Below are 27,050 nucleotides of genomic sequence, written 5' to 3'. Positions count from 1 at the left end.
AATTATGAATTCCGATTTACTCACCTGTTATCAGGAGAGACCTCAGTGCTGCTGCATCTTTCAACCCACTACTGATCCTGAAAAGTAATTCTAATCGTAGTTACAGTAACTTGAATTTCCTTTCATAGGATATCATTGCCTGCTATATAAAATATATATAAATTAAAAAAAATATTAATTAAAAAAAATATTACAATTTCAATATTTTTTAAAACATTTTTTTTCAATTTATATAAAAAATATGTAATTTAATAAAATATCTAAAAATAAATACTTCAAAACATTGTAGTAAATTAGTATAAAAAATATAATAATTAATACATTTAAAAATTATCATTTACAAAACCTTTGAAATTCACTGAAAAAACCATAGGTTTCAGACATATTATAGTTAGGAGTTAGCATTTAAAAAACCTTAGAAAATCACTGAAAAAACAATAGGTTTCACACATGTTATAGTTAGCTGGACATTTCACTCATGCAAAACCATTGAAATTCCCCCGTTATAGTTAGTTCAGCTAACTATAACTCGCGCGCCCGCAATGCACTGCTGATGACATCACATATTATATCATTCATGACATGGTCAGTGACATCACTCATGACATCACTGATGACATCTCAAATGACATCACTGATGACATCGCTGATGACATCATCCAGTGAATGTGTGTCTTTCTGAAAAATAAATATTTTTTATATATATTTATCTAAAGGTTGATGGAAGAATAAATGGGTAAATAAGTGTCTAAATGGATGTTTTTTTTGTAAAAATGATTGCATAACTGACTTATTAAGTGTATCTTAGTGAATACATGTATCAGCGAGTAATGTTTAAATATGAAAATATCTGTAGCAGTGGCTGCATGGGTTGGTGAGTAGCTACATGAGTGTCTATATGGGTTATTAGTTGGTTTTTTGAGTATCAGTATGAGTGTCTGTATGGTTCGGTGGGGGATATTACTTAGCGTATAGATCAGGGGTCTCCAAACCGGTCCTGGAGGGCCGGATCCATGCCAGATTTTTAAAATTACTACATGTATCTCAATGGGGATATCCAAAAAATCTGGAATGGATCTGGCCCTCCAGGACCGGTTTGGAGACCCCTGGTATAGATGCATGAATGAGTGACTTACTGTTTGTATGTGTTTGTGTGTGTTTTGAAGACAGCATGTGTGCTGGACTGTATGGGTGGATGAGTGTGTGTATGGGTGTGTTAGTGAGTGAATGACTGTCTCAATAGTGTCTTTATGAGTAACTACATATGTTTTAATCTACTATATGTGAATATTGATATATATGAGTGATTATATGTGAAAGTGGGAGATTGGACGAGTTCCTGTATAAATAAGTATGTGTTTCTATAAGTGATAGTTCAGTAGAGTAAGTATGTGTACGTTTCTGTAGAAGTAAGTGTAGTGGTGTGTGTATAGCTGTATATGCAAGTAAATGGATGTTTGATAGTTTATTTGCATGTGAGAGTATGGATGAGTGTCGGTGTGTAGCAGGATGTATAGGTGTATGAGTACATATGATGCGTGAGTACATGTATGAGTGACTATATAGAACTATTGGTGAATGAGTGAATGTGTATGTAGATTTTGGAATTACTCAATAGGTTGTTCTAACTGGTATTGGTATCTCCATTTTTTTGAAACTTTTAGGTTCTATTTTTGAATGTGTATATCAAAGGTTATATTAGGGTGAGAGGAGGTCTACCACTCTTTCACAAGGATAATGTCATCAGTGATGTCACTAGTGATGTCATTTGAGATGTCATCAGTGATGTCATGAGTGATGTCACTGACCATGTCATGAGTGATGTAATACGTGACTTCATCAGCAGTGCATGGTTTTGCTGAGTGAAATGTCCAGCTAAGTATAACATGTTTGAAACCTATGGTTTTTTCAGTGAATTTCCTTTTTTTTTTTTTTTAATTAAGAACCAGTATCAGCATAAGACAATACACTTAACATAGAGACATGGAATAAAGTATATACATTTGGGCCCAGTAAAAAAAAAAAATAATAATGATATAACCAATAACAGATATGATGTGCGAGAATTAAAAAAAAGAGAAAAACAGAGGAACAAATGTGTTGAAGGGGATTAACAAAAACAATAACAAGACTAGACAAAGTCTAGTTTATCTCAGCCAATTCCACTAGGAAATAAACCTTCTTTCCAAATAGAAATTGGGCGCCAGAGTTCTTCACCACGAAGTTTTGTTTTAAATCCCCTAGTGGGGAATATCGCAGATTCATAGTTAAAGACAGCAAGAAAGCGAGCTAACCACATTTGAAAGCTAGGGGGCAGGTCATCCTTCCAGCGAGCAGATAAAATTAATCTCAGTACGGCTGTGCCTATAAATAATAATCTTTGTTCCGATTTAGCTAAGTTTAGCGAGCTATCATATCCCAGAACGTAAAGGGTGTCGGATTCAGGAAGTTTATGGTGGAAAACTTTCTCCCAAAATGAAGCAATCATAGTTTTTATGAGAAGAAGTTCGGGGCAGCTACTAAACATATGAGCTAATGTCGCTGGGCCTTGTGAGCAGCGTGGGCATAAATCGGTCTCCCTTTTACCCCACACGAATAATTTGGCCGGGGTAAAATATAAATCATATATTGTTTTATACAATTGTGCCCTTAAATTGCTGGCCATAAACAAATTATTGCTCATATCAAGTACCTTATCTATATCAATATCGGGGTTATTTAATTTTACCGCCCATTTAGTTTCTGTTTTCTCGATATCATCGTTAATATTTGTTAGAAGAATATCATAGAGTGTTCCTATCCTAGTTTTTGAGGTAGTACATGCTTCAATTAGATCATTCTTCTGGAGACTGATTAAGTCCCTTTTTGCTTTTAATTTCGCATGAAACTGAGCAAATTTGAGAAAGTCCCCTTCAGGAAGACCAAATTTTATTTTTAGATCTTGAAAAGTAGTATGTGGGCCATTTACCCAGACATCTTTAACTGTTCTTATTCCCAATCTTTGCCATTTCTTAGCAGTATGAGCAAAATCAAGACCAGAGATAATAGTGGATTGGAATAGAGGTGTGTACCGGTTAATCTTGCCTATCTGCATATGTTTAAGTACCTGATTCCAAATTAGCCAGGCACTTTTAATGATTTCACCCTTAAGTTGTTTATAGTAGGTATTTTCAGTTTTTCTTAATAAAAGGCCATTGGCTTCTTGCCCAAGTACAAGTTCATAGATTGTAGGGATTGTGGTATTAGTTGTACCAGAGACAGACAGTGATTCTAGAATCATTGGTTTTAAATGTTTTAAAACAGCTGCCCAATGATACAGGATAATATTCGGTGCCGTAAGCCCACCTCTACTGAAAGGAATGGATAAATAGGACAGTGACCGTCTGATTTTCCCATGTTGCCAGACAAATTTAGATGTGAGCTTATTGATTAACATAATTATCCTAGGATCTACAATTAGAGGGATTCGTCGAAAAAGATATAGGCATCTCAGTAGTATATTCATTTTCAAATAGTTCACCCTACCAATAATGGAAAGATATAAGCCATTTACCCTGTCCAGATCTGTCTTAATCTTATCTATGAGTGGATCAAAGTTGTTTTTAACTAGAGTCTTGGTATTAGTAGATAAAATCACTCCAAGATACGCAGCAGTTTTGGCTCTTCTTGTATCTAAGCATACAGTGTTATCGGTGCACAATACACTGGTTTTTCCCCTATTCAGAGAGTAACCCGAATAGTTGCCATATTGCAGGGAGAGCTGTTCGATTTCGTGCAGCGCTTCTGTCGGGTGAGATGTTAATACCGCGATGTCATCAGCGTTTGCCAAAACTTTAGTTTCATATTGATTACATAGAATTGGTTTGATATTATTATTTTCTAACAATTTTAGGATAAGGGGGTTAATATAAAGGGCGAAGAGTAAAGGTGAACAGGGACACCCTTGTCTTGTACCTCTTGTAATATTAATAAAACCGGATTCCAAACCTGATAATGAAATTCTTGCTTTGGATTGATGATACATGGATTTTATAGATTTAAGAAATTTAGGGCCGAAATTAAGACGTGCCATGGCAACCCACAAAAAGTTCCATGAAACACGATCAAAGGCTTTCTCAGCGTCAAGCAGGATCATAGACATCTGGCCCCCCGTGACAGACATGGCATCAAATAGGGCAATAGCCCGATGAGTATGATCGGTGGTCCCTTTACCCGGAACGAAGCCGTGCTGCCACGGAGAGACCAGGTGCCCAATGATCCCGAGTCTGAGAGCCATCACCTTGGCATATAATTTGGAGTCCGAATTAATCAAAGAAATTGGGCGATACGAAGTCAACTGCTCGGGTGATTTTCCCTTCTTAGGAAATACTATAATACTAGCCTCATCCCAAGAACATGGGGGAATGCCATTGTACTGAACACCCACAAATAAATCCAATAGTAGGGGGCTTAGTTGGAAACTAAGGGTTTTATAGATTTTGTTTGGCAATTTGTCAGGGCCTGCTGCTTTACCAGAAGATAAGAGTGATAGAGCTACCACAACTTCATCAAATGTGATCTCGGCTTCAAGTTCTTCTCTCACCGCGTCATCTAATAAACTTGTGGCTGCCAAATTATTAAGGAAGCCAGCCAGGAAGGTATCAATATCTTCTTCCGAATTAGTCACTTCTTCAGAATATAAGTTTTGATAATATCGCTGGAATTGTAAGATAATATCTGTCGGCTGGACGTAAGTCCGTCCACCGTCTACAATAGTGGTAATAATATTAGAAACATTTTTTTGACAGGTTCGTAATGCCAATTGCTTACCTATTTTTTCCCCACATTCGTAAACCTTCTTTCTATAGGCTCTATAGGTTTGAGCGGCTTTCTGACTTAGATCAGTATTAAGTTCAGCTTTTAAAACCGCAACCTGAAGCCATTGATTATTGGATTCTTTGCCCTGTTCAATCAGGGAGGTGTGCTCTAATTCAGCTTTAGTCAATTCAGACAACTTTGCTTCATAAAAGTTTCTTGTTTTGGTTCGTGCGGCATATTGAAAACGGGAGATCTCTCCTCTTAAGGCAGATTTGTATGAATCCCAAACTATGTTTCTAGACGCACTGAACCGATTTATATTAAAAAACTCTTCAGTCCATTTTTTAATGTGTGAAGTGAATTCAGTATTGGACAGTAATTACCTGTCAAATGACCAAGATCGTTGTTGAGTAGGAAGAGGAGTGATTGTAACTGCAAGGATTAATGCATTGTGGTCTGAAATTATTCTTGGAGTTTTTTTATATTTGATTGTGAAATAAGCTCTACAGTAACAAACATGTAATCAATTTGAACCTGTTTTTGATGCGGATGAGAGAAGTACGTAAATCCTTGATCGTATGAATTGTTGTGTAACCACATATCAGTTAAGCCAAGATTATCTATAAGCCTCCTAACAGCTTTGTATACTCTGGGTTTACGTCCTCGATATTTTGTTTTGGAGGATAATGGTGGTATTAATGAGATATTAAGATCCCCACATAAAACTAACGGGCCCTGCCAAGTAGCCAATTCGATCTCTAGTTCTTCAAAGATTGTGGGATCATCTTGGTTTGAGCCATATACAGTGCAAATGGTTATACCACAAGCGAGTTTAGCAATAGCCCATCTGCCATGGGGATCTGAAAGGTGTTGTATCCTTGGTCCAAGATTGTTTTTCGCTAATATTGCAACCCCCCTTATATTCGAGGATTGTGTGGAGACAGCCAATAGATTGTACCCATTCATTTTTAACCACGATTTTTTAGTCAATGGCACATGGGTTTCTTGGAGACAGAGTACATCTACTGGATTTAGTTTAGGCAGCTCAGCCAAGCGTCTTCGCTTATCCCCTGTTAGTAGCCCTCCAACATTCCAAGTTTGGATACTTAATCTACCCATTGTTTATAGGAAATGGTTGTAGCATCGCCTCAAGCATATAAAACTTTATTATACAACAATTATCTAAATCTGTTACTGTTCTATTTGGTACCCTTTTAAGTGTTTCTTTAGCTGAAAAACCTGGTTCTTTTTTCTCCTTTTGTGTTTTCACCCCCCCTAGGTGACCCTCCCGTGTCCCCCCTTAGCAACCCACCCACCCTTCCCCTGAACCCCCCCCATTAAGTAGGCAATCAGACTCACACAGAGTCTGAGTGATGTAGTCACAGCATAGTATCTAAACTACCGCTTTATAAGGTATTTGACTCATATAATTACGAGAAAGAGAAAAAAAAAAGAAGATAGAAGGATATAGAGAAGAGAGAAGGATAGAAGTGGATAGTTTACACAATATAAGTGATATACTAGAAGTGATAGACACTGGTAGAAATGCAGATATTAATACATATGAAACAACATCTAAGGGTGTATTAAGCCATTAGATAAATTATAAGAGAGAAGCGGCTTCTTTCATACAATTACTACATAATTACAGAGAACAAGTAAGGTTTCAATTTCATTCCTATTCTAAAAATTTTAAGATATCTGATCTAGGTAAGCCTTTGCTTTGATTTCTGATTGGAAAAATTTTGTAAGGCCGCCGTGTATAATTTTTAGCTTTGAGGGGTTGTTGAGATACGCTTGTGCGTCTTTATCTTGAAACGGTTTGATCAGAGATCGAAGCCGCCAGCGTCTTTCCACAGTAACGTGGCAGAAATCTGGTCTTGAAAAATATGCAAAGTCATTATACTGTACTTTGTAGTCAGGCCTAGCTTTATCGGCAACAATCTGTCTTACCAAAAAATTCCCAAAATAAACCAAAATAGCACTGGGATATATCCCCGGTTTTGTAGGGATATTAAATGGCATCCGGTGGGCTCGTTGAACCTCTGCATTCAAGTTCCAATCTTTGAGGGCTGGAAGGGACTCTTCTAGCAATTTAACCACGAAAGCTCGGGTATCGCGCCCCTCAAGTTTCTCGGGGACGCCTAAAATACGGAGATTGTTCCGACATTGCCGGTTTTCAAACCCCTCTTTTTCAGTGAATTTCCAAAGTTTTTTAAATGTTAACTCCTAACTATAAAGTGGCTGAAATCTAAGTTTTTTTCAGTGAATATATATATACAACCAGACGGAGCAAAAGAAGGAACAAGGCCCAAAAGAGGAGAAGAAAAGAAAAAACAAAAATAAAAAAAGATGGCACAAAATGAAAACTTGGTTATAAATTTGTCAAGTATGACCCTGAACAAAGACCACATCAGCCTCCTTAACAAAGGACTTTCTTTTTGCCCCAACACTAAAATGGACATCCCCAATTTTCAGATCGATCTATATAAATTTTGTCGTAAGGCTAAACTAAAGAAACATTTTGAAGAGAGACCGCCCAATAAATTCAACTCACGTTTATTACCAATTGAAACATCTCTGCTGACACGAAAGGAATTACCTGCCCTGAGGGTGATGTCAAATCTTGATAGTGAAACAATAGGAAGTAACTCCCTTGAGTCTACAACCAATGAAACTGATCTCGACATCTGCAGACAGGAAGGCATCATGACCAATAAGGGTGGAGAAAGTCGACTCAAGTCACAATCAAAATTTTGCCCACAATTACCACCTGGCAACAAAATAGATCTTTCCCATGAAATTGTTGTAGAGGAAATGAACCAACTTACCAAACAAAAGAAAAAATATGAAAAACCATCATGGAATCTCACGAAAGGAGAACAAAGGGCCTTGAAAGAACTGAGAGACAATCAAAAAGTCATTATAAAGGCCGCAGATAAAGGCGGAAATATTGTTGAGCAAGACCGAGAGCAATATATTACAGAAGCCTACCGCCAATTGAATAACCAAGATCACTATACTAAGTTAGAGACTAATCCAACTGAACGATGGACTAAAGAATATCATTCGCTACTTCTGAATTGGAAAGATAAAGGACTTATAAACTTTGAGGAATTCATGTATTTGAAGGTAGAGAACCCCATTACAGCAACGATATACTTTCTGCCGAAAGTACATAAGTCTCTCATTTGTCCAACTGGCAGACCCATAGTTAGTTCCATTGGTTCGTTACTTGAGAAAACCTCACATTTTATTGATGTGTTCCTGATGGAGTACGAGAAATCCCTTCCGTCCTATCTAAAGGACACAACAGCCTTCCGGAACAAACTAAAAAATCTTACTTGGAACGAGAATCTTACCATGGTTACAATAGATGCAAACTCATTGTACACGTCCATTCCACATCAAAATGGACTCTCAGCTGTGAGGAAATTCCTGGATTCACGGTCAATTCGTTTCCTCGAACACTCAGATATGCTACTGGATATGCTGAACTATTGTTTAACCCATAATGTTTTTCTCTTCAAAGGGGAAATTTACCTTCAAAGGCAGGGTACTGCCATGGGAACATCTGTAGCTCCAACATACGCAAATCTTTTTATGGCAGTATGGGAGGAAAACATACTAAGAAGCAAATACAAGTCCAATATACGAACCTGGATAAGGTATATTGATGACTTATTTGTCTTGTGGGAAGGAGATCAAAACCACCTATCAGAATTTTTAGAGGATCTAGACCACAATGACTTGAATCTAACATTTACATCATCCTGTAGCAAAACCAGAGTGTTCTACTTAGATGTGGAAGTATTTGTCAAAAACCAACGGTTCTGTACAAAAATACATAGGAAACCCACTGCCACTAACAGTGTCCTTCATGCTAGCAGTGGACATCCGGACCATCTAAAGTGGAGCATCCCGTATGGAGAGATGCTCTGCGTAAAAAGAAACTGCTCAGAACGAAAGGATATAGAACAAACTATTGAAGACACTGGTCTCAGATTTCTGGCAAGGGGATATCCTATGGAGGTCGTTGAACAGGCTAAGACAAAACTTCAGGAAAGACCACGATCCACATTACTGGAAACAATGAAGAAGGTGGAAAATGAAGAAACAACTCGAATCATCATGGATTTCAACGTAGAACATCAAAGTCTTAAAAAAATCATAAAGAAAAATTGGAAAATCCTGATGTTAGATGATTCATTGAAAAAAACCCTTCCACCAACTCCACAAATAACTTATAGAAAGACAGCTTCTCTGGGTGATATCCTCACACAAAGCCACCTATCCACCATCAATCCACAGAATGAGAAAGGCAACAAATCCTGGCTTACAACACCTGGCTTCTGGAAATGCTCTAAATGCAAAGCCTGTGAGCATGGCAAAAACACTCTCTCATATGAACTACAAAATGGAAACATAGAAAAAATTACCGATCACATAACGTGTGAATCCAAATTTGTAGTATACGTCCTACAATGTCCATGCCAAAAACTATATGTAGGCAGTACAATAAATAAATTGAAGCTACGTATATTACAACACCTTAGGGTGATCAAGAATCAGGATCTTGCTTACCCAATGGCCAAACACTTTCAGGAGAAGCATTCTAGCAATAACCAAGAACTCAAATTTTTTGGTGCAAAACTGGTTAAGCAGCATGAAAGAGGAGGAGATAGACCCTTAGACCTATGAAGAGCAGAATCAAGGTTCATCTTGGCAGTGGGAACAGAGAATCCTTTTGGACATAACCTGGAAGCAGAACTGTATGTACATTTATAGAATAACAACATCTCTGGATAACACGTGTAAATATTGTTGATCGAACTGGATGAGAGAGTAAACAATCCAAGGTTTAAGAGGGAAAATGACTAAAAGTCCTATATAATTGTGTACATTTTTTTTTATCAAATAAGGACAATGACCATATGAGCATTATATGGATGTTTATACTTAATGACATAATGTTAGGGTAAAGTTAATTGAATCATTGAATGAGGTGGTTGTATTCTGTTGCTCACTATGCACTGTTTGTGTAAGTCTACTTTAGCTTGATCGTAAAACAGATAGTGGGTTACTTTAGACCTCCTCTGCTTCTCAGTGTATATAGACGGGTGGGGGAAACCTGGTTGAGAAGGGATATGTGAAAGGTCAAGGATAGGAATGCGCTTTTGCACATTAACGCTATTTGCACATAATATGTTTACATATGATAATTTGCACATTGCACTTGGCACTTTATTCGTAGTATAATTGATTGACTGACCTGATAGATAACTGTCATCTCTCCCCTCAATCCGTCTACCCTTCACTTTTACTTTTACCTTCCCCTATCTTGCCATTAATGATTAATTTCTTGATGCTTGCTATGAATTATTGAAATTGTTTGATATAGTTATTAGGAATACATTGTACCCCACACCTACTTCCCTTACTTTTATGTAACCTTTGAAAATTTGAATTTTTACTAAAAAGTCATGATGGGAGTGATGTTGCTCAAAAGAGGTTTGACTTGCCATTTTCTGTCATAGGGTACTTCACCTATATGTTTCATAAAACTGTGTACATAAATGAAAGTCTAAAATGGCCACTGAAAAATAAGTGATTAGAAGGGTTAACAGTCTAGTCTGTTTTTAATGGTAATGAAGAAGGGACTTTGCACTTTAAATGGACTGTTTGGACTGCAGGACTCTATGGTCCAGTCGAAGGCAACCGGCGAAACGCGTTGACCGTCCTCTTTTGTCTGCACAATTGTGTTGAAAGAATAATAAAAAAAACTACCTGAAAACGAGTGTTGGACCCTGTTTGTGCTGTGGTGCTTCGGACGCTCTGGTTGCAAATTGGAGCTGGCTGTGTCTGTTCTTCGTTGAAGATATATATATATATATATATATATATATATATATATATATATATATATATATATATATATATATACATATATATATATATACATATATACATATATATATATATATTCACTAAAAAAAACATAGGTTTCACAATCGTTATAGTTAGGAATTAGCTTTTAAAAAACCATTGAAATAAACTGAAAAAACCATAGGTTTCACACCAGTTATAGTTAGCTGAACAGTTTACTAATACAAAACCATTGAAATTCCCACGTTATAGTTAGTTGGACTCACTATAACTCGCGCATGCGCAATCTACTGCTGATGATGTCACATATTACATCATTCATGACATGGTCAGTGACATCACTGATGACATGAGTAATTTGTTCAGCTAACTATAACTGGTGTGAAACCTATGGTTCTTTCAGTTTATTTCAAAGTTTTTTTAAAAGTTAATTCCTAACTATGACGATTGTGAAACCTATGGTTTTTTTAGTGAATTTTAAAGGTTTTTAAAAGCTAATTCCTAACTATAACGTTTGTGAAACCTATGGTTTTATCAGTGAATTTCATAGTTTTTTTATAAGCTAATTCATTTGTATCTCGACTTTGTAACCTACGATTGTTTTTTTTGTTAGCTTTTTTTTACAACAACTATTTATATATATATATCTTAAAAAAAAAAACATTTGTTAAATGTATATATATTTTTTTTACATTTTTTCCTGGTGCGCATTGGGTGCGCGCACCGGTAAACTCTCCCGAGAGCGCACCGACAGCGCTATTTCTGCGTTTGTTTAAAAAAAATGTATGAAAAGTAAATAATAACGCAAGACATTTAGTACCATACTTATAAAAGAAATATTTTTAATTTATGAAATGAAAATGAATTTATATTTCCGTAAAGCTAACAAAACGTCACTCTTGCACGCCGCGTAAGCGCCCCCGGAAGCGCCTACGTTCGCGCCGCGTAAGCGCCCCCGGAAGCGCCTACGTTCGCGCTGCGTAAGCGCCCCCAGAAACGCTTTGGTGCGCGCAGCGTAAGCGCGTCAAGTCATGTGACCTTAAAATAACTGCTTTCATTGGTTGTTAACAGTTTTTTTTTTACAACTAATGAAAACCCCACCCTTTTCCTTCACTTCTTCTTTCACTTTGGTGAGAGCAAGACCTCTTTTTTTCTGTGCTAAGAATTTGTGGAGAGAATGGCTGCCAGACCATCCAACAGCAGTGAGGAGGTAAATGATTTCATCGATGAAGAGCCTCCTCAGCCGAAAGTGAAAGAACATTTTATCTGGAAAACAAATTCTATACCTGAGGGGCATAAAAAAGTGAATGCACCAAAAGTTGAATGCAAAATCTGCCAAACTGTACTTTCCCGTGGAGACCCCCCAAAGAAGTACCGTTTTGATAATTCAACTATGATTCGCCACGTCGAAAGGAGGCACCCCCAGAACTATGCCTGGGAGAGTGTCAGGGCTCTGGCACAAGAGGCTCCCAGTGATGGGGCCTCTACTTCAACTGGAGGACCAACAACATCAGTGAGGGGGCGATCGCAAGAGCTGATTCCAAACATTCAGCCTGCTTTTAATAAAGTTGCTAGAAGAGGGCAACCCAATACTCCCCAAGGAACTGGGTAATTAACATTCATAGAAAAATTGCGCCTTGAGGTATTATTTTATCTCATTAAATTTTTTTCAGTTTGTCATATATATGTACATTAGCTCAAAAAGAACATCAGAAAACGTGGTATTTTCAAATCTTTTATATCATATCTGTAATTAGTATATTATTTAGAATCTTTAACACATGAGGCAACACGAATACACTACTATATTCAGTACATTCCTAGTAGTGTGTTACACCGTTGGTACAATATGTACAAACCATATATACACATAGAGTGCCACTGAAAATACAGTCAGCTTAATCCATCAATCTCTTTTTTATACAAATCCTGTTGTTGGTGATTCCTAACCCAAAACGGTGCCTGGGCGTCGACGTTTCGGTCTCTACTGTACAAATCACACCAAGACCATCATCAGGACTACTGTTGCACAAATCATCTACAAAAAATATATATACAATATATACAGTCAGTTTCATAGTATACACATTCCAATGTCCAATATTTCATCGTCTGCTGACATTAAACCATCACCTCACCCGGTGTGACAGAATATACATAAACCACTGCCTGGCTTAATACTCACTGAACCAGTATATTCTCTCAGGAATATTCTCTCTGGAGTATTCAGATTCCGCTGTGGTATTACCACTATTGTAAATTAAGTCCAAATATCGCCCTAAACAAAGTGTAATGAAAACATAAGCCAACCAATCAATGGGACCACCAGCCACACTTAGAATACTAATGTGGCATCCACCTCGGCTCCCTATTTACCTTGAATTGAATCCTCAGAGCGTATTACAACAACGCGAGTCCACAATCTGACTCCGTGTGTAGACAACAATAATATACTAATTACAGATATGATATAAAAGATTTGAAAATACCACGTTTTCTGATGTTCTTTTTGAGCTAATGTACATATATATGACAAACTGAAAAAAAATTTAATGAGATAAAATAATACCTCAAGGCGCAATTTTTCTATGAATGCTTTTAATAAAGGCGTTCTTAAATGCAGAGACTGTGATCAGCTACTTTGCTATGGGGAACAAAGTGTTCTGCTCATGGTTCGAGCATTGGAGAACCATCGCTGCCGTTCCCAGCCCTAAATTTGTTTTTTTTTGTTTTTGCTCCTGTTGAGCAGTTTCTCATTCCCTGTTTTTGTTCCTGTTCTAAAAAAGGAAAAAAGAAAAAAAAAAAAGTTATTTTCAGAACTAACTCCAATTCTCATCAAAGAGCTGTGTTCTTAAAAAAATGAAAAAGAGTAAGTGAAGTGGAGTGCATGGATAAAGGAGAGGAAAATGAGTAAGAAAGCACAGAAACCGACGAGAGGAGAAGGGAAGTGAAGTAGGGGGACTGAAAGAAGGTGAGTGTGGGGAAGGAGAGTGAGGAGAAGGAGAGTGAACATGGGGAATGTGGATATGGGAAGAAAATGTAGTAAAGGAACGGGGTGTGGAAGGGTAAGAAAATAGCAGTGATGTTTTGGAAAGAGTGGAGATACAGACTGGATAAAGACAAGTAAGTGTGAGACCAGGTAAGTAAGGCAGTGAAGAAACAGAGAAAGTGAAAGAAAAAATAAGAGTAGAAGACTGAAGGCCTCATTTTTGCACCTGCCTCACAGCAGGCATAACACTGACGCAGGTCCTTTAACATGGGCCTGGCCCCATGTGAAAGGATGCATTGCTGGAGTTGTGTCACTTTTGTGACACACTCCAGCAATGCATCACTTTTGTGCTTACAGATACGTCAGAAATACTGACGTTTCTGTAAGTACTTGCGACATAATGCGTCATAAATTAAATATGACGCATGAGTAGAAGACTGAAGGCCTCATTTATGAGGCCATGCGTCACTTTTACGCCACCGGTGCATCACTTTTTGTGACGCACCTGTGCTGTAAAAAAGGCACCTTGTTCAGTCATATTTACAAAGTGACGCATCTAGGTAGATGCGTCACATTATACCTACATCAGGTGTAATGTATGCAAAAGGGGCATATTGACGCAACAAAAGGGTCGTAGAGGTGACGCAGTGAAATCTATGAGATTTCACTGCGTCACTTTTAGGACGCCGTTGTGTCAAAGTCTTGCGCCTGTCTCACAGCAGGCGTAAGACTAATGCAGGCCCTTTCACCTGGGACATGGCCCATGTGAAAGCATGCATTGCTGGAGTTGTGTCACTTTTATGACACACTCCAGCAAAGCATCACTTTTGCGCTTACAGATACGTCAGAAATACTGACGTATCTGTAAGTACTTGCGACATAATGCGTCATATATTAAATATAACGCATGAGTAGAAGACTGAAGGCCTCATTTATGAGGCCATGCGTCACTTTTACGCCACCGGTGCGTCACTTTTTGTGACGCACCAGTGCTGTAAAAAATGCACCTTGTTCACTGATATTTACAAAGTGACGCATTGTCCAGGGGAGGGTCGGCTATGCTCTGGTCGGGGGACACTGAGGGTTCCCAGGGGGGAGAGGACAAGGAAGATACAGAGTCTTTTATCAAGGATCTTAAAGAGGATTTTATTTTTATGTAACTGCGTCTTTGCCGACTCGTTATCCTTTCACGGGGAAACGCTGCCGAGTCAAAAGGGGGTTTCCTCGAGCTATCCAGTTTGCTGCACTGGACACACAGGGCTGTCTTCGTCTCTCCTCGTCTCTGACTCCGGGATATGCAACAAGAGAAAGAGAGAGACCTCGTCAGACAGCAGTATTAAATCATTATACGGAGGGCCAGGAGTGAGGGAAACCAGTGAAGGTGCAAACTCTGTACACTCGGTGAAAGGTAGTGCTCGTGCAGGAGGGGTTCAGGGAAGGGGGTTCTTTACAGGGGACTGCACACTCAATCCGTAGGTTGGACCCGTTGAGCCACCCAACCCGCTACATGGCCCCGTACCTGTTGTAGCCACGCCCCTCCCGTGGGTGCGTGGCGGGGCGGATCATGAATCCGTTGGCCTCCTGGCTTCGTCTTTGGTCCGGGGTTCCAGTCGTCTCGTCTACTTTCTCCCTCTCGCGATCCTCCTCCGGTCTCCTCTCTCGATTCTCCTTCCTCCGGGGGAACGTCGTCCGTCCTTTCCGGGGTTGGGCTCACCTTTGAACTTCCTCCCGAGCACATGATGGGCAGGGTGCCGTCATTCCATGTTGAACTGTTAAAGGGACCGCCGTCCTCAGTCGGGCTGGTCCAATAGGATTCCTGCTCCTCTGTCCATACGGGATCCGGTGGCTGTTGAGAGGTAAAGGTAGTAGGTAACAGGGGAGTGGAGTCCCACCAAGTACAATGTTTGCCTGCCTGTATGGCACGCCCCGTCACATACCTCCCTCCCTGGCATCTCTTGTTCGGGGAGAGGAGGCATTTGGGACAAGAAATCCGCATTACCGTTCTCTTTGCCCTTGCGATGTTGAACCGTAAAGGAGTATGGCTGCAAGGAAAGGATCCACCGCAACACCCTAGCGTTCTTGCTGCTGTTCTGATGCATCCACTTCAAAGGGGCGTGATCAGTATGGAGGATGAATGGTTTCTCTTCAAAGTAATATTGCAACTTCTCCACAGCCCACTTAATCGCTAGACCCTCCCTCTCAATGGTGGAATATCTACACTCCCGGGGAAAAAGCTTTCTGCTAATGTATAACACAGGGTGTTCCTGCCCATCTGCACCTGTTTGGGATAAGACGGTGCCAATGCCTACACCTGAGGCATCAGTGGCGAGTGAAAAGGATTTCTCAAAATCCGGGGACATTAGCACAGTGGCCGAAGTCATACATGTCTTTAGCTGATGAAAGGCAGAAAGGGCTTCAGGGGAGGGGTTCGTTATCTCTCGGTTCTTTGTCTCTTTGCCCAGGAGATCTGTCAAGGGGGCAGCCTTCTCCGCAAACCTGTCAATAAATCGGCGGTAGTAGCCGATGAGGCCTAAGAAAGCTCTCAGTTCTCTTTTATTGGAGGGAAAAGGGACGTTTGTTATGGCTTTCACTTTCTCGCTTTGTGGAGCAATGGATCCTTCCCCCAAGACGTACCCTAAATATTTGACGCTGGTGAAGGCTACTCTGGATTTTTTTGAGTTAATGTGTAGCCCTGCTTGCCTAAGTGCAGTCAGTATGGTTCCCAGGTGTTGTAGATGTTCCACCCAATCTTTGCTATAGATGACTATATCGTCCAGGTAGGCCGAGCTGAAAGAGGTGTAGGGCTGTAGTAATGCATTCATGAGTCTCTGGAATGTCGCCGGGGCGCCATGAAGGTCAAAGGGGAGGACGGTAAATTCATATAGGCCATTATCGGTGACGAAGGCGGTCTTCTTACGATCCTCCTCACGAAGAGCCACCTGCCAATACCCCTTCATGAGGTCGATGGTGGTAATATACTGGGCATCCCTGATTTTTTCGATTAATTCGTCCACTCTTGGAATCGGGTAGGTGTCAAAATTCGAGATGGCGTTCAGAGCTCTAAAATCTATGCAAAAACGCTTGGACCCGTCCAGTTTGGGTATCATTACTATGGGTGATGACCAATGACTAGTGGACGGTCGTATCACCCCCAATTGGAGCATGTCGTGTACTTCTTTCTGTACGGCCTCTCGTCGGGCCGCGGGGATTCGGTAAGGTCGTTGCTTCACCGTTTTCTCAGGGGCGGTTTCGATGCAATGTTCGATCATGTTGGTTCTCCCAGGAAGGTCTGCAAAGACGTTGGTGAAGGACAGGAGAATCCCCTGCAGCTCAGCCCTCATGGAGGCTGTTATCTCCGGGTTCACCACTTATTGATCCGCAGTGGAGGTGGTCGATTTTGACGCCGCCTCAACCCAATGTGAGTCATGGGGTATGGGGCCCAGCCACTCCTTCAAAAGATTAATGTGATAAGTCAGGGTTTTACTTGGCGACAGCCGTAATCTATAGGTGGTCTGTCCAATAGTTTCAATGACCTGAAAGGGTCCCTGCCATTCATTTTTGGCTTTGCTACTTAAGGATGGAAGCAACACCAGTGCCCATTTCCCTACGGCAATGCTTCGCAACTTTGTGCCTTTGTCGTAGTTCCTCTTGTATCTGTGTTGGTGTTGTTCCAGGCTGGAGTGAGCCAGATTCCGTAGTTTGCCCAGTCGGGACCGCAGTTGGGTGGTGTATTCTAGCATGGATTTCTGTTCCTGTAGCTCTTCCATTTCCCATAATTCTTTGGTCATCTCGAGGAGGGACATAGGGACTCACCCATATAACAACTCGAATGAGGAACACCCCAGGCTACTTTGTTTCTGTGCTCGCAACACGTAGAGGGCCAAAGGTAGTAGGCGGTCCTAGTTTGTGCCTTCTGATGATAACATCTTTTTCAGGGTCGATTTCAGGGATTGGTTGTAACGCTCGACGAGGCCATCAGTTTGTGGATGATATACTGATGTTTTCAGGTGTTTTATCCCTAGGGATTTACACACTTCTCGCATAAGTTTAGATGTAAAGGGGGTACCTTGATCCGTCAGGACTTCTTTTGGGAACCCGACACGTAAAAACAGCTCAACAAATTTCTCAGCAATTGCGGTGGTGGTGCTGGTTCTCAAGGGGAACGCCTCCACGAACCTGGTGGCGTAATCCACTATTACGAGTGCGTATATATTCCCCTTGGTAGATCGTGGAAAGGCTCCGATGAGATCCATGCCGACCCGTTCGAAAGGAACCCCGATGATAGGCATGGGTTGTAGAGGTGCATACTTGCCCCATGTGAAAGGATGCATTGCTGGAGTTGTGTCACTTTTGTGACACACTCCAGCAATGCATCACTTTTGCGCTTACAGATACGTCGGAAATACTGACCTATCTGTAAGTACTTGCGACATAATACATCATAAATTAAATATGACGCATGAGTAGTAGACTGAAGGCCTCATTTATGAGGCCATGCGTCACTTTTATGCCACCGGTGCATCACTTTTTGTGACGCACCTGTGCTGTAAAAAATGCACCTTGTTCAGTCATATTTACAAAATGACGCATCTAGGTAGATGCGTCACTTTGTAAACCCCTGCGCCACATTATACCTACGTCAGGTGTAATGTGTGCAAAAGGGGCGTATTGACGCAACAAAATGGTCGTAGAGGTGACGCAGTGAAATCTATGAGATTTCACTGCGTCACTTTTAGGACGCCGTTGTGTCAAAATCTTGCCCCTGTCTCACAGCAGGCGTAAGACTAATGCAGTCCCTTTCACATTGGACATGCCCCATGTGAAAGGATGCATTGCTGGAGTTGTGTCACTTTTATGACACACTGAGGTTCCGTGACATTCGTAACGATGCTTTTGACTTGTGCGAATATGGACGAGTTTGGTATCTATGAACCGCAAATGACAAGTTTGGTGGGTGTACGCGTTACACCATTACGCTAGCCTGAACCGTTCGTCCTATTTGTGGGTTTCTTCATCTGAACCCACGGGTTCCATTTTAGATACAGCATCCATTTTGTTTCTTGCCCTCAAGTAGCCAGCGAACGGACACTGTCCGCTTCGTGACCCTGGGATTCCCAAGCTGTTGCGGAAGACACGTGTTCCTTTGAGGGTGTCTTTATGATGAGGGGGATGACACTGCAAAGGCAGATGGCCTCGCTCGAGGCTCATCTTGCCGTGCCGGTCTATTGTTTCAGCCGTGCATGCATTAGGTTTGAGTCCTTTGATCCTGCAATCGTGCTTCCGATATTGCCCCTACACTCTTTCTCTAGCTGTTTCTGTCTTCCTTGCACCTGTTTTTGTCTCTTCCTTAAACTCGTTTACAGCCTGAATGGAATGTGCGTAATGGTGGGATAACGTACTTTTACAGTTGGGAACCGGCGATGTTACTGTAATTATGTTCCGGGCTCCTGAATACATGAAAGCAACCTTTCCGAAGTTTACTGTGGGAACTGAATTGTAACCTTTTGTTCACCATGTTGTGTTATGACTGAAAACTGTATAAAAGGAGCGATCCACTTTAGCAATTTGAAGCAGTCTCCTAGAACCTACATGCGTTGTACTTCTTGTGACTTCTGTGTTCCCTGCAGTAAATAAACGCCGATCTTTGACGCCGAACGAAGTGTCCCGTGTCTCTGTTATTTGTACGCCGGAACAGGTAACCCACGAAGGTTTCAGGTGTTGTCCCCTGGCACCGCTGGGCCTTAGAAAAGCCCAGTCCTTCAGTTGGCGCCCAACGTGGGGCGACATCAGCGGTACCGGTCCAAAGCCCGACGATCGTGAGGAACTTCGTGTGAAATCTCCGAGGGAAGGTGCACCCCGCTTCATCGATCCTGTTGTCGAAATAAGTGGCCCGAAGACTTTTCCCGCGAAGATTCCCGCCTCCTGACGGCTGCGACGGACTGATGCCCTGACTGTCGACCTGTTTTGGCGCCTGGCGTAGTCCTTTGTACAGCGAGACGATAGACGGGCCTTCCTGGTGACGCCATTGATCTTTCAGTTAAGTATTTGGTGGGTCGCTCCCAGTCCTTAGTTGTTGGTTCCTTTCTGGGACCTTTTGCTTTGTTGTTGAAACTTGGTTGTTTGCATGGTTCCATTGCATTTGTGGTTCTTAGTTGTTGGTTCTTAGTTGTTGGGTTTTATTTGACAATTGCAATTGCCAAAAACCGAGGGTTTTGCATTTTTGCAAGGACACCTTAATCCGATAACCCTTGAAGTTTGTGAAACTCGGTTAGTGTGCACGATGCCTGGCCGTAGTACTTTGTTTAGTTGCTTTAAAAGTTGCGGTGCGGATTCCCGATTGGAGGATTCATGTCCGATACCTCCAGTTGGAACTCCGATATATGAGCTCTATAGTCGCCACGGAGTGGGTCCTATCATTTATAATGATTATTGGATCCGCTACACTCAAGATGATGGTGTCCTTAGTTGGCCACCTCATGGTAGTTTTGAAACAGCAATTTTGGATAATCTCAAAGCAAAATTGTTCAAAAAGAAGTCTAGGCCGGCCATGTTTGATTCCTTTCGGTTATGGCGCAAAGAGTCCAAGCAGAAAGAAATCAAACAGCTTAAGAAAAATAAGAGGGAAGGTATTGTTACAACGATGAGAAATGCAGAGCAGTTTCAACGGGACAAAGAAGAGAAGGAAAAGGAAGTTTTTGATAGACTACAACGTATGACGGTGGATAAATGTTATCCCGTTTTACCGTCGAGTACCGATAAGAAGGGAGAGGAAGTAGTAGAGGACCCTTTGTTGTCCTATCTATTGAAATCACCACCTCCATATGCACAGGATACTACAGCGCCTGTGGTTCCTCCTGTTCCTCAGCCTGTTGTTCCGGCAGCTGCTGGTCAGCCTGTCGCTGGTCCTGTTTTTCCGAATCCTCTTGTTCCTCAACCTGTTCCTACTGCTCCATTGCCTATACCTTCTCAGTCTGCTATTCCCGCTACTTCTGCTCTCTTAGCTACTCCTACTGCTCCTACTGCTCCTGTGTTTAGTCCTCGTGTTGTTGCTCCTTTACTTCTCTCCTCTTCTCCGTCTGTCCGTAGTCGCATACCGAATGCTGTTGCTAATCTTTATTCTTCATTTGGACCTATCCTTGGGTCCGATGTTTCCGATGTCCCTCAACATCGAAGTCAAATTCCTGGTGGTAGGGAGAGTGATACGTTAATGAAAATGGCGCGTAATTGGATTAAGTATCCCGTTAAAAACACCCCGCGCATAATTTTTGAGACCTTCTCTCAGTTTAATGAGCCCACACAGAGATTCGTGTTTGAGGAAATGTGTAAATGTTTACGAGAAGTGATGGATAATGATGAGGTAGATAGTGTGCCGTCCGATGTGATTGAACTTCAGCATCAGTTTTCGAGTGGCATGCTTGTGGGTAGTAATGTTCGACGTGCTGTAGAACATCTTCTATCTTTTCGGCCTACAGTACTACCTCGAGCATTGTTTAAAGACGAAACTGAGGAGTGGATGGCAACTCCTGGGCAGTATCCCATGCGAGAAGTTCCTCCAGTTTGGATGCCGGGTGATGCTGCTCAAGTTCCACCTATTTTGCCACACTTCCAGAGAGTGTGGATACACCTTCCATGGAAGCGATCGGAAGTTTTGCAGGTGAAACAATCTCTACCTGACCCCCGTAAAAACCCGGCTGGTTATTATAAGGAGTTGTCCCAACTTGTGAATGCTACTATTATGAACCTTGCCGACATTGATATGTTGTTTGGTAATGTAGTACCTCAACCAATTTGGGCAAAAATCCGTCAAGAGAATCACGTAGCCGAGTTAGGCGGTGATTGGGCTGCTCTCGCGGCGGCCGACGGGCGACAAATTGGCGGGGCTAAGCCTGAACAGCTTATCACTGATCTGCCCCAGAGGATCATTACACTTATGAAGACACTTATGCCAGCAATGAAAGTTAACTGGGATAAATTGTCCGCGTGTTAGCAAAAGAAGGACGAGAGTGTCTCCGATTTCTTTACGAGATTTGAGGAGGCATTCATCGATCATAGTGGTCAGGATATGAGCACTGAGGGAGGTCAGCGATTATTTGTAGATAAATTTGTATTGAATCTGTTGCCTGAACTCAGCAATAAGTTGAAAAACTCTGAAAGTTCATGGGCTGTTTCTACGTCTGCTCAAATATGAGCTACGGCTCAGTATTACGAAAATAGGGAGAAGGAGGAAAGTGATCGTGCGGATAAGAAAACAAAGGATCTTAAAACTAAAGTTTTGTTACAGCAAGCGTATCCTCCTCGCTCGAATCATAATGACTCTCAGCAGCAAAATAGATCGCAATCACAGTCTTCTAGGTCGCAGTTGCGTAATGATTCCTCCACACCTAGATCTATGCTCGGATATAATCAATGCGCATACTGTAGAGAGGAGGGCCATTTGAAGTTTAATTGTCCGGTCTTGTGTGACCGCAATAGTGGTGGTTCGGCTCGAGGAGGTCGTAGTGGTCCTCAACAGGCTGCACGTGGTAGAAGTCGTGGTGTTACTCAAAATCAAAACGAGCGTTCTAATAATTCATCAGATTCCAATAATTGCTTTGATCAGCGTGGTTGTTCGTCAGGTAGATCTGCACAGTATCATGTGGACGACTGTTACGTCGAGCATGATATTGATGACGGTAACTACTAGGACAGCCACAGACAAAGAGAGGGAGTAGTATCAGTTCCGGTTGATCAGAGAGGGCCTTACGTCGCAGTTGCCACATCGGGCGTAGTTGAGCCTTTTCTGTTGGACACTGGTGCGACGAAAAGTTCCATCATGCATTTGAAACTCCCTGGAGCACCTTTGTCTGGCTTAACAAATGTTTCAGTTGGATTCTCTGGCGCCCCCGTTAGCAATCCGGTTTCTAGCCCTTTGCCCCTTACAATTGGGCCTCGTGAGCTGAAAGCTCCTTTGATTTTGACTACTGGTTGTGGTGAGAATCTTTTGGGCCTGGATTTGCTGAAACGGTTATATGCGACCTTGTATTGTTCTCCTGCGGGAGTGGAGCTTACATTGGGTCAGAGAGTGATCTCTCCTATGTACTTGTCAACTGATAAGCTCCCACCGGAATTGTGTTCTCTTCCTAAGTCTTTGTGGGCTACGGGTCCCAATGATGTGGGCCTGCTGGACATATCACCCTATGTTGTTCAATTGAAATCGAATGTGCGATTACCACGTATTCCCCAGTATCATATCTCCCTCGATGGTGAACGAGCATTATTAGCGATCATCTATGACTTGATCGAGAAAGATGTTATCGAGGAAACTCGGGGAAATGTGTGTAATAGCCCTGTGTTACCTATTTTGAAACGAACTGATCCATCTAAGCCTCCTGTGTATCGGTTTGTCATTGATTTACGGGAGGTAAACAAAATCGTGATTCCTCAATTTCCTGTGGTGCCTGACATTACGGCTTTACTAACTCTGATTCCAGCCTCCGCTTCTTGGTTCTCGGTGATCAATTTGAAGAATGCTTTCTTTCGCATTCCGATTGCTGAGGAAAGCAGAGATCTATTCGGTTTTTCATTAGGAGGTCGCAGCTTTAGGTTTAAACGCGCTCCTCAGGGCTACTGTGAGAGTCCGTCGATTCGCAGCCAAACTCTGAAGGGTCAACTTGATGCGTTTGTGTTACCGGCTGGTGCGGCCTTGATTCAATACGTTGATGACTTGTTAGTGGCTGCTGACACTAAAGAGATCTGCAAAACTGCTACAGTATCGTTGTTACAGCATCTCTGTGACTTACATCACAAGGTGTCACCTTCTAAACTGCAATATTGTTGTCAAGAAGTAACCTATCTAGGTCACTTATTGTCAAAGGAGGGAAGAAGGTTGACCCCAGAACGAATTGCAGCGATTGCTCGAATGACTGTGCCAACAACTCAGAGAGATGTGCGTGCCTTTCTAGGTATCACGTCGTACTGCAGGCAATGGATTCCAAATTTTTCATTGCTAGCGAAACCATTGGTTGCTCTTACGTGCAAGGATGTTCCGACTCCTTTGCCATGGACTGAAGAATGTCAGAAAAGTTTTTCTGAACTGCGTGATGCGTTGTGTTCGGCTCCTGTGTTAGGTACTCCTGACTACAGTAAGCCATTTACACTATACGTTCACGAGAGAGAGGGTTGTGCGTTGAGTGTCTTGACGCAACAATTTGGTGGTAAACAGCGTCCATGTGCATATTTTTCCTCGACCTTGGACCCAGTAGCTAGAGCATTGCCGAGTTGTCTAAGAGCGACAGCGGCGGCTGCGGTGTCCATCCGGCAATCTGCAGGATTGGTCATGGATAATATGCTTACGGTGATGGTTCCGCATGCAGTTGACACTCTCCTAAATCGTACAAAAACCCAACACTTGACGAGCGCAAGGTTGTCCGGTTATGAGTTGACGCTTTTGGCAAGTCATATCCAAATAAAGCGCTGTAATGTACTAAACCCGGCAACGTAGTTGCCGACTAATATGGAATCAGATGATGTACCACCACATGACTGTTATTTGCGAACTGAGGAAGAAACGAAGGGTCGTGTTGACCTAAAAAACACTCCATTGGCAGATCCCGATGGTACTTTGTATGTTGATGGTTCGTGTTTCAAGTTGCCGAATGGTGATGTGACGACTGCGTATGCTGTGGTGACTTTGAGTACGGTTGTGGAAACTGCGAGATTGAGTCAGAATTCCGCGCAGGCGGCAGAGTTGGTTGCGTTGACGAGAGCGTGTGTTTTGTCTAAGGGAAAGCGAGTGAATGTGTTTACTGATAGCCAATATGCTTTTGGCGTTGCGCATAGCTTTGGTCGCCTGTGGAGAGAAAGAGGATTTATGACATCGCATGGCACGAAGATCCAACACGGACAGCTCGTGAACGATCTTTTAGACGCACTTACATTGCCTAAGCAGGTGGCGATTATTAAATGCAGCGCGCACCGAAAGGTGATGGATGATGTTGGTCGTGGTAACGCGTTTGCGGATGAGATTGCTAAAGAGACAGCTAAAAATCTCGCAACCCGAATGTACGTTACGAGTTCAGTAAGGTGGCCTGCGGAGACCGGTATGTGCGAGGACACTGTTGAGAGCGTGAAAGCGATTCAGAATGAGGCCTCTGAAACTGAAAAAGCTAAGTGGAAAGAAAGCACGGGAAAGTTAGATGCGCACGGATGTTGGATTGACTTGTCGGAAAGTCAGAGATGGATGTTACGGGATGCATATGTACTAGACGTTGTGACTATGGCTCACGGCTTGGCACATATTAGCGCGAAAGGTATTTGCAAGTTGCTGTCCCCTGTATGGAAGAAGGATGGTATTGCTAAGTGTGCTGAGAGAGTGGTTAAGAATTGTATGGTATGCATGATGTACAATCCTGGCAAGGGCACCCCTACCCCACCTGGCTATTTTGCTCCTCCTACATGTCCCTTTGAGGTTATCCAACTGGACTTCATCCATATGGAGAGATGCAATAACCTGAAGTACGTTTTAGTTGTGGTTTGCGCATTCTCTAGATGGATTGAGGCCTACCCTTTGAAAGACAATACTGCCCTGTCAACAGCGAAAGTCCTACTGAAGGAATACTTTCCTCGGTATGGAATGCCACGGATTGTATGGTCAGATAACGGAAGTGAGTTTGTGGGGAGTGTGATGCAGAGTGTGTGTAAGGGCCTTGGAATTCGACAAAAATTCCATAGTGCCAATCATCCCCAGTCAGCGGGTTTAGTTGAAGGGTACAATGGTACTCTTAAATTGAAACTTGCTAAGATTCAAGCTACGACTGGTTTGTCATGGCCTGATGCCTTGCCTCTGGCTCTCTTGTCGACCAGGGCGACTGTACACTCTCGAGTAGGGCTCAGCCAATATGAGATTGTGTTCGGTCGTCCTGCGAACATTTGGGGGGTCCCGAGGCCTAGGGCCTTTGATAGTCTTGAATACCCAATGTTAATCGATTATCTTCATGATCTGACTGCTAAACTGAGGTTAATTCATCAACAGGTCTTTGAAGCTCTACCGGCACAGACTGAGGGTCCCGGACATCGGCTCCAACCGGGTGACTGGGTTGTCACCCGCAACTTCGGCAGGAAGCGCAGTTTGGAGCCGTGATTCGTGGGACCGTTCCAGGTCCTTCTTGCCACAAGGACTGCAGTTCGTCTGGAAGGCCGGAAAAATTGGGTGCATGCCACCCACACCAAAAAAGTGCCTATCCCTTCGTCAGCAGATTCTTGGGTGAGAACAGGAATCGCCGCAACGGAGACCGAGACCCCAATAAAATTTGTGCCGTTTAGCGATGCCCAACCTGTAGGAGACACTTCATTGCAGTCAGATACAGTTGTTGAACCATTGGTATTGGAGAACTCAGGGCTTGAACAGTCATCTGATCGATTGGACGCTGTTGCTCAATCTGAACAATTATTCGAAGAGCAGACTCGCCCTGGAAGAAGCAGATATTTTCTTCGTTCCCACGACAGAGACTAATACAAGTTTTTACGTTTTTTTCCCTTTTTGAATCCATATTACCCCCCCTTACTGTCGTTTTGAACATTATGAACGATTGCATCTTTTATTAATTCTTGAGTTCTTTTCCACCTGTGTTTTTCCACAGCTAGGAGATTTTTTTAAATTGAATGTTTGATTTAAGAAAACCTTACATCTGGGTTGACCGTAGGGCCATGCGGGTACTTCCTTCTGTTTAGCAGATTCCTGACACTAGGTCGGTACTTTTGTCGATTCCTGGGAACTCCTGGGAATTGATAATCGCTACTCAGAACGAAGTGCTTCAAGAACGTTGCGGACGGTTTTTAGAGGATGGAATTTTCAAAGTTGTCGGAAGTGGAGAAGACTTTAGCGCAAAGATCTAAACTGCATAGGGTTATACGAACTAAATGCTTTCTGTTTCAGGTGTTCCTGCTGTTCTTGACTGTTTCCATGTTATTGGTAGGTGGAGTGTATTTTGGACTACAGTCGTTATTACCTTCTGATTTACCTACTTCTTCTTCTGTACCAAAATCTACTCCCACTGTTTCTCCACATTCCTTTCATCCTCTACCCCAACACGAACAGGTTAGACGTGCGGAAGTCATGAATAACTCCTTCGTCCAGCTTCTTCATCAACATCAGTTGGTGATGAACACTACTAACTGTTGGGTGTGTGGTTTGATGCCACATACCATGGATAGGGGAATTCCGTATTTGGTCCTTCCTTATAGTTCCCAGGGGTCAGCTCGAGCAATACAAACCATGTTCCGTAGCGCACTAGATTCCTACCCCCATCGAGAGCCACGCACTGCAGATCATGGTCCTGGCCCGTACCACAAGCCTTTGGCAAGAGCGATTGCTGATTTAGATAGGGATATTTTTGACGCA

The sequence above is a fragment of the Lissotriton vulgaris genome, chromosome 3_1 (assembly GCF_964263255.1).
Source record: "Lissotriton vulgaris chromosome 3_1, aLisVul1.2, whole genome shotgun sequence".
NCBI lineage: Eukaryota > Metazoa > Chordata > Amphibia > Caudata > Salamandridae > Lissotriton > Lissotriton vulgaris.
This window is presented reverse-complemented; position numbering follows the sequence as displayed.